Source organism: Miniopterus natalensis, chromosome 10 (genome assembly GCF_054644295.1).
Source record: "Miniopterus natalensis isolate mMinNat1 chromosome 10, mMinNat1.hap1, whole genome shotgun sequence".
Taxonomy (NCBI): Eukaryota; Metazoa; Chordata; class Mammalia; order Chiroptera; family Miniopteridae; genus Miniopterus; species Miniopterus natalensis.
The window spans coordinates 20,648,409-20,656,408 of NC_142090.1; positions in this window are offsets into that span (position 1 = coordinate 20,648,409).

The following is an 8,000-nucleotide window of genomic DNA, read 5'->3' on the forward strand; positions in this document are numbered from 1 at the left end:
ATGGCTAACCTAAACCTAAGGGACCTGATATAACTTCCCCAGTGTCACTCACAGAGCAGGTGAGAATACAGTGAAAGAAAGCACAGATCCCTGCTTTTCTACCTCCTGGTATCATGCCCCCCAAATCATCTTAGCACTTTGCAAACACAGTCCTGGCTTTGCCTGTGCAGACATTTAGGACTGACAACCTAAACTTCCTATGGTTTTACATTTAACAGAGAAGCATACTTGCCTTAGTGGGCACCTTGTGAAAAGAGTAACCTCTTGTTGGTTTGAGCCTCCTGCCACGTTCACTCCAGGTGAGCTGTGTAGGCAAAAACAGCAGAGATGGAAGAAATTAAGTCTCTAGTGCACCTGTGGCATTATTTTTAAAGGACAAGTTAAATACCTTTTGTTGTCGTTGTTGTTGCTGATCTGGGTGTTGTCTTGGGGGCTCTTGGCTGCAAGGGGCCACACCTGGTTCATTAACCCGGCCCCATGCAGCTGAATGTGAAGAGTTGGGGTAGAAGATTGCTGTGCATGGAGAGTTCTCAGGGAACCACGGGTTGAAATAAATTTTGTTGACTTACAGTAACCACAGGGGTGCCCATATGAACCTGGAAGTGTAAAGGACACTGGCTCTTTTGTTAAGGCTGAGTTGATTCTGGTTTTCTCTTGCAGGCCTGCTTTGTTGACATTTCAAGTTGATAAACTTTGTCTTCAGTGACTCCCACTTCCTCTAAAATAGTCTGATTACTTCTCTCCTTCAGTCTTTGAGAGTATTTTCCCTGTGCACAAATAAAGCCAGAGGAAAGGTATTTATCATTAACTGTAATAACACTAAGGTGTTAGTGGTTTAATATTCTATGTCCTTCAGAAATATTTTTAAAAGGAGATACATCAGCGAAAATAATAATAATAGTGTTTACTGAGCAATGACTGTGTACCACATTTTATCTTACGTAAGCTTTACAACAACTTATTTGGAGGTGTCATTAGCCGCATTTGTCTGGAGAATTGAAATTTAGAGGTTAAATGTTATCACATATATAGTTAAGTATTAGCAGTTGCAAGTAAATAAAAGAGTCCATGCTTTCAACCCTGTACCATTGCAACTCAAAAAGATCAATTACTTAGGGGGGAAAAAGTAGATAAGAGAGATAGGAACTACAACCTCCTAAAATGCTCTTTACCTCTGGCAAAATTAATAAACCCTATGCCTAAAATGTCCAATACTATAGCCACTAGCCACATGTGGCTATCTAAATTTAAATGTCAATTAAAATTAAATAAAATGAAAAATTTAGTTTATCGGTTGCTCTAGGCTCATTTCAAGTGCTTGATGGCCACAGTAACTATTGGTTACTGCCTTGAACAGTACAGACATAGAAATTTCTGTCCTCACAGAAGTTCATCTGGACAGAGGCTAAGCTATTTTGGACAAGGTGAGAAGTAAGATATATTCTTGCTCTCAATTTTAAAACTCTATAGCAATACCCAAAGGAAAATAAGTGGTATGTCTGTGGGGGGAGGGTCTCTCTGTAAGAGAGGGGGCATAAAATAAAGGGGAAGAGAGAAGGAAGGAGCCAGAGTCTTTTTTGGGGTACTGAGGGCAGTTACCACAGACTTCATTTGGGTAGAGGGGTGCTGCAAGACATAACTGGAGCTCCTAAGGAAACACTGTATTGTAAAAGTAAACAAACTGTGCAAAGAAGGGTTTCAAGATGAACTCCAGGGATTCTGCTTCTGGCCTTTCTCCTTGAAACAACCAAAAAATAACCAACCCAAAAATACATGAAACCGCTATTTTCAAGACACCAGGCATCAGAAAACAAAGGACAATGATCTCTGAAAAAAAGAAAAAGAAAATAGATGAAGTAAAAGCTACAATTGCCCCAGGTTATAGCTTGAAAGAGATTCCAAGTCATGGGTTAAGAAAAGGGAGCCCAGGCAGATGCTCACAGATAACCTGAGTTGAGGAGACAGCTGAATGTCCCAGAGACCAAGGCAGATGAGACTGCAATACAGAAGTCTGCCTGGAGAGAGATCTCTGGAGGGCCCACTTGAAGAATTCAGCAGAGTTGTGAAGCAACCTCTCCAAACTGGCCCTGCCTTTCCATGGGTAGCCTACATGGCAAGTGATGTGAGTGGGTCAGGAATCCAAACCTGGTACTACTCTGATGGGCATTACTCACTGCAGAGCTCCCCCCAGCTTGCCTGAAGCACTGTTAGAGCTGCACTGAACAATTTTACCTCCCCTCTGCCCAGTCTTGTCTCCACCCATTTCCTTTAACAGGTTTGATCCCTAAAAAACATCTTAAATGCCAAATTTCATCTCGGGATATGCTTCCAGAGAACCCCACCTTTGACAGAAGGGAACAACTCCAAGATCTGGAGTCTGGCTTGAACAATGGTAGGGATGATGGTGCAGTTTATTGAGATGAGAATTACTTTGAGAAAAGTAGGTTAAGTGTAAGAATATTTGGGGTGGATATAGTGTTTCATTGAATTATGTTTAAGACGCCTATTAGATATCCAAATAAGGATGAGAAGACCATTAACTATGTGATTCTGGACCTCAAGTGAGAAATCAGATCCAAGGATAAAAATATAAATATCATCAGCACTCAGACATGGAACTGGGTTGAAAGAGTCTCTCAAATTGCTTGAAAGTACACTAGACAGCCCACAGGTATTATAACATACAGGCTGGGGCAAAAGTAGGTTTACAGTTGTTTGTATGGAAAATAATACAATAATTAATAAATAATACAAGAATAAACTCTCTGTTCTGTGTGCTCATAATTGTAAACCTACTTTTGCTCCACCCTGTATTGAATTGAATAAAGGAAGTTCTTGGTGATATGGATTTTACTTTTTTGGGAGGGGGGATACACAATGCATGTTTATTATCAAGGCAAAGTTTGGAAAAATTCTGCCATAAAAAAACTTAATAGTTTTTATTTTTTTCAGTCTGAATTCTCAATATTTTTTTTTGCAACAAAAACCTTTTTATTTTATTTCTGGCTAAAATAAAATTTGCATACTGCTAGATTTACATCCTTCCCCATATTACAATGAAGAGATGGTTGTTTTCCACTTTAAGCTTGTTGTCTGAAGCTCTGTAGACACCCATATTTCTTGCTGCTAAATGTAATGTCAAACTTGTGGATTAATGAAATATTTTTTCTTAAGCGTCCATCCACAGTTTTCATAAGAGGCCTGGCATTTAATAGTGAATATACTCTAAACAGGCAATTTTTAGCCTTTTTTATTGCACAGCACACATAAGCTAATTACTAAAATTCTTGCACACACCAAAAAATGTATTATATTTTTTGCCAATCTGACAAAAAAAAAAAATAGGTATAATTTTGATTCATTCACACCAGATTGCTGTTTTGTGTTGGCTGCTGTCATTTTTTTATTTGACAATCTAAGGGAAAAAAGGTCAGTGCCCCCGATTAAATAGTCAGGTATTGCATGTTTAAAATTTCTTTTGGCACACCAGTGTGCCGCTTGGGATGCACTGGTTGAAAATCACTGTTCTAAGCCTTTCAAAGAGGATTTATACTTGAGAAATGTGAAAAACAGACATATAGAAAATACATGCTTTATTATCGAATATCCAACTTTAGATCTGCAAGCCCCAAGACTGCTAGAATAAGAAGTTGAATTAGAGAAAGAGAAACATAGGCATAAAGAAATAAAATAGCAATAGATAAGTATCTATTAATAATAGCCTCAAATATAAATAGATTAAATGCTCCAATCAAAAGACATAGGGCAACTAACCAGATAAGAAAACATGATCCAAATATATGGTGTCTACAAGAAACCCGCCTTAAAACAAAAGACACAGAGGCTGGAAAAAAACCAAAAAACAACTTCTGGAGGACTTTAAAGGAAGGATCAAGGGTGATACAGTCATAGCAGGGGACTTTAACACTCCACTGACTACTGGATAGATCTTTCGGGCAAAAAATCAACAAGGAAAGAGTGACTCTAAATGACACACTAGGTCAGATGGATTAAATTGACATTTACAGAATATTCCACCCCAAAGCTGCAGAATATACATTCTCCTCGAGTGCACATGGGTCATTCTCAAAGATAGACCACATGTTAGGACATAAAGCTAGCTCAAGAGGACTGAAATCATATCAAGCATCTTCTCAGACATTTACACCATGGAATACAATGCAGCTGTGAAAAAGAAGAATCCCTTACCCTATGGGACAGCATGGTGGGACCTGGAGAGCATTATGCTAAGTGAAATAAGCCAGTCAGAGAAAGACAAGTGTCACGTGATCGTAGTCATATGTGGAATCTAATGAACAAAATAAACCAATGAACAAAATAGATCCAGAGACATAGAAGCATGGAACAGACTGACAAATTTCAGAGGGAAGGCAGGGCTGGGTGGGTGGGTGGAGACAGATTAACCTAAGACCTTATATGCATATATGTGTAACCCAAGGACACAGACAATAGTGTGGTGAAGGCCTGGGGGAGGGGGGGTGCAGGGTGGAGGGGGTCAATGGGGGAAAAAGGGAACATTTGTAATACTTCAAGCAATAAAAATAAATTAAACCATAAAAAAATCTGCAAGCCCCTAGAGACACTGTGAGGACATATATGAAAATCAAATCAAGGTCATTTCTAAATAGAATTCATCGATTCCAGGGAAAGGTAACCCTAAAGTATAAAGCATCCCCAAAACCCTCATATATTTTTTTTAAAATAACAAAGCAGAGTACTGGCTCTGGGGTTTTTCCCTATCCCTTCATTTTTACTTTCTTCTGACAGATGGACAGTCTCACATGACATACCAAGGGTGATAAATCAAGTCAATGAGCAGAGGCTAGAGTACAGACCTTGTCTGTGCGGCACAGACATAAGAGTGAAAAATCCGTCCCCATGCTGCCAAGAAACAAATGCAGCAGTTAAAGTGATGGTCTTCCCTGATGCCATGCCTATCAGGAGACACAGGTGCTGATGTTTGTTTTTGTTTGTTTTAAAGTAAAAGGCCATATCCATTTGTCCAAACAGCATTTGCTCTATAGAAAACCATGGTACTTTGGCACCATGCAGCCTCAGTCTAAGAGAAACAAATGGTTCAGAGAATGAAACTGAGAAAATTTCATATATTCAGCAGAGAAAATACATGCTGGCCAGCCGGGTAAAACCCTGGGCAACTGAAATCTAAAAGATTTCCAACAGACTTGATCTTTTTGGAAGAATAATTATAAGTGGAGAACATTTCCCAAGCCCAAGGCCAGAGGTTGTTTTGCTGATAGGAAATTAGAGAGTTCTGGGAGGCAAACCTACCCTAGTAAGATGGAGATAGGTATAGGATGGGAAACGCATTGCCAGCTGCTGTGTGGACATAGATGCTAGTTTGGATCACAGTGGAAGGATCGCCACAATCCCACAAGGAGACGGGAGACATTTCTGAAGTAAAAAAAGGCCTGAAACCTTATGCAGCAACTGAAGAAAGAGGGTATAAAACTAGCAATGACCAGGGATGGATTGGGTGAGAGAAGCTGGCTAAAAATGAGGTGACCTTTAGAGGCTACTTAGTAGACGTAAAGGAAAATCACATGTTTTGCATATCCATTGCATAAGTCAGCTGTGCAAAATATCTCATGAGCCAAGGTTAATAATGGAACTGAATTTAGCATTAAGATTTTAGGAGAAAGCATTTTTAACTTTAAGCAATAGAACTTTTTAAAATGTGTACTGGCATTTTCAATTTTTTGCTCTCCATAATTTGTAAGCAAAGAGAGCTAACATACAAAAGCTTTGTATTAAAGTATTAGATTGTAATGACAAAATAATTTCTTAAGAAATAGAAAACCTCTCTTACATTTAATCCAGTAGTAATCTCAATATTTCAAAATTCTCTGTGACATTTATAGAAGCATGAAGAGAAAATTTTGGGTTTGGTCGGGGTAGGGAGTAGCACAAAATACATTATATTAATTATATTATTATATTATATATTATATTTTATGATATTATATTATATTTTTATATTATATATTATTATATATGCAGACACTTCTCTGTATTTCAGTTAGAGCATGAGACATATACTAGAGGAAATAAATGCTAGCAGACTTTTCCCCCCTGAAGCACACAGAGCTGAGCTGTGATTTAATAAGCTGGCATGTCCCAGAACTAAAGAATATTTTTTGTTAGAAAGAAGTAACCTTCAGGGTTTGGGAAAGGTTTTCAAATGCAAAAGCGTTTTTCACCAGAAACATAATATTAAGTTACAAATGATCTGTGACACCTGCCATTCGCCTGTGCTTAGGGAAAAAATAAAAAGTTGAGCAATAAAGGAGTGAAGCCTGTGCTGCTTGGAAATGATGATGTTAGCTCCAAAGAAAAGATGCCGGAGGCCCCTCAAGCCCTGAACCGAGGGCAGAGGGCAGACAAACATCCTAATAAAAAGAAGCACCCAGGAGGCTGCACTCAGCACTGAATATAGCAAACACACACACACGCGCGCACACAGACACACACAGACACACAGACACACACATACACACACATGAGAGAGAGAGAGAAATAGAGAGAAAATCACACTAAAAGCTTTTCCTTATATTGTATAATGTTTTAAACATATCATCTCATTTGAGCTTTAAAAAAATAGCTAAAAGAGGTTATGATCTCTTATGTACTAATGAAGAAACATTGGCTAGAAGAAGTTAAGTGATTCACCCAAAGTCACACAATATTATTTTAAAAGTCGAAACGCTGAGTATTAGCATGTTCAGTATTTAAGAATATTCAATGCTTCAAAAGCCCACAGCTCTTAATACTAAGCCATATATCAATATGAAATATTAATCTTCTTGAGGGACTTTTTCGATTAATGAAATTAAATTCTTGCAATTGCTGTTGTACAAGGAATGTCTTTTCTCTGTTTCAGGGTCCTTGAGGAGGGGTTTTCTCTGAGCACCATCACACCTCTTCCTTCCTTTGCTCAGGCTTTAGCAGGTGACAGGCTTCAGACTAGAAAGCAGGCGTGTGTGCAGAAAGTGAAATGTTGATGGTGGGTGGTGGGCCGGCAGCTAAATAGCCATCTTATACAGGTGAATAAAGAAAATTTGAAGTTATTAAAAGGGGGTGGGGGTATCCAAAGGGAAGGGCTACACAGCACTGAGCCAAAGGGTATTGGGTCCATGATGGCAGCAAAAATATACTTGGGAAAATGAAATAAGGAAGTTGCATGGAAGTAACAGGAGAGCCTAGGCTGGGCTGCTTTGGCTGCCTGAGAAGTCAGAGAGAGAGAAGGGGACAGGTTCAGGGACCTTGGAGACAGGTTTAGGGGGTAAGCCCAGGACAAATTGCTGCTGCCCACTGCTCCCCTGGTTGCAAGTCTCCTGGGGTCCCCTCAGAGAGATGGAGATGGTGCTGGCGTGCTCCCCTGGTGGGAAGACCACACTGAGTCCTTTGTCCTGAGAGTATTTATCTCTTTCTTGCAGGCAGGAATCTTAGGGGAGGTCTCAGGGGAGGGTCTCAATAGAATATTCCTCAGCTTTCCAGGTGTGTTCTTTCATGGTCATGGTCTCCACTGATTGGCTGGTGCCAAGGCCGTGGGTCCTTAGTCAATGTAGCTGGTCCTGGGGCAGCCACCCTGCCACTAGTCTGATTTCTTCGCTGCTTATCTGGGCCTGGAGCTGAAATACAACTGAGGCCTAGATGTTATCTTTAGGGAGGAAACACTTCAGGGGGTCTAAACCGCATGACCAGCCACATGCTAGGGGAAGAAAGGTTACTCTGGGGACAAAGTTCTTGTTTTCCCAGTTTTGCCTCTTGCTAGGCATCCGGGGCTTCCTGCCCTGGTGAGTCACTGTACCCTAGTTTCTGTACCTGGCCCATCCAACAGAAAGCTCAGGCCGTCTCCTGTTCAGACGCATGGTCAGGTCAGCTGCATTAAGAGACTTCTTTGTATAGCATGGCCTGTAGCTGGCTGGGTATATCCGCCCTATTCTGGGTTCCAGTGAACA